Source organism: Nicotiana tabacum, chromosome 9 (assembly GCF_000715075.1).
Source record: "Nicotiana tabacum cultivar K326 chromosome 9, ASM71507v2, whole genome shotgun sequence".
NCBI lineage: Eukaryota > Viridiplantae > Streptophyta > Magnoliopsida > Solanales > Solanaceae > Nicotiana > Nicotiana tabacum.
The window spans coordinates 52,031,881-52,032,702 of record NC_134088.1 but is presented as its reverse complement, the minus strand read 5'-3'; the positions used below and the strand labels follow the sequence as shown (position 1 = coordinate 52,032,702).

The window sequence follows — 822 nt, the reverse complement described above, 5'->3', positions numbered from 1 at the left end:
GAATCTTTAATCAAAAGCCCAAAGTTAACCAAAACGTTAAACTTGGGCCCACACCTCAGAACCTGACAAAACTCACAAAATCCGATAACCCATTCCATTACGAGTCGAACCATACTAGTTTCACTCAAACATGACAACGAATCGATGTTCAAAACTTGAAAATTCACTTTATGAAAATTTATACAAAAATATTTACTCCTTCTGATCAATTTAAACGATAATTGTAGTTCATTCTATTAATTAGTACTTATTGGTAAATATCTAAAATAAATTATAAATAACCTAATATAATATGTGGAATTACACTAAAAGAAAATCGGTGCATGAATGCTTTTGTGTTCATGCAGTTTCAGAGAAGATTGTAAAAGAAATTTGTTCGCGTTTTCTCTATTGGGCGAAGGAAAGCAGTGGTTGAAGGCGGAACCAACTAATTCTATTACATCATGGAATGATCTGGCGAGGAAATTTTTGGCACAATTCTTTCCTTCATGCAAAACTGCAAAGATCAGAAGTGAGATAGTCACCTTCAAACAGAAATCGGATGAGTCTCTATATTCAGCTTGGGAGAGATTCAAGGGGCTGCTCAGAGATTGTCCTCATCACAACCAGACAAATGAAGTGTTAGCTCACACCTTCATAGAAGGCTCCATCCAGAGACAAAAATTGTAGTGGACGCTGCAATGGGAGGTCAAGTGTTGGATAAAAGCTTTGATGAAATTTATGCCTTATTGAACAAATTCTCCAAAAACAATCCTGATTGGCAAGGAAAGATGGGCAGACACAGTGCAAATATCTGCGGGGGTTCTCGAGTTAGACGTTGTT

The 822-nt window shown here is 36.7% G+C and overlaps 1 non-coding gene across 1 annotated transcript; it reads right to left on the bottom strand.

Moving 5' to 3' along the window:
* Positions 1-501: 501 nt before the first annotated feature.
* Positions 502-608, bottom strand: LOC142164421 (small nucleolar RNA R71). The gene has a single exon (XR_012695192.1). It is a non-coding gene; the product is annotated as a small nucleolar RNA R71 (small nucleolar RNA).
* Between the last annotated feature and the right edge of the window lie 214 nt (positions 609-822).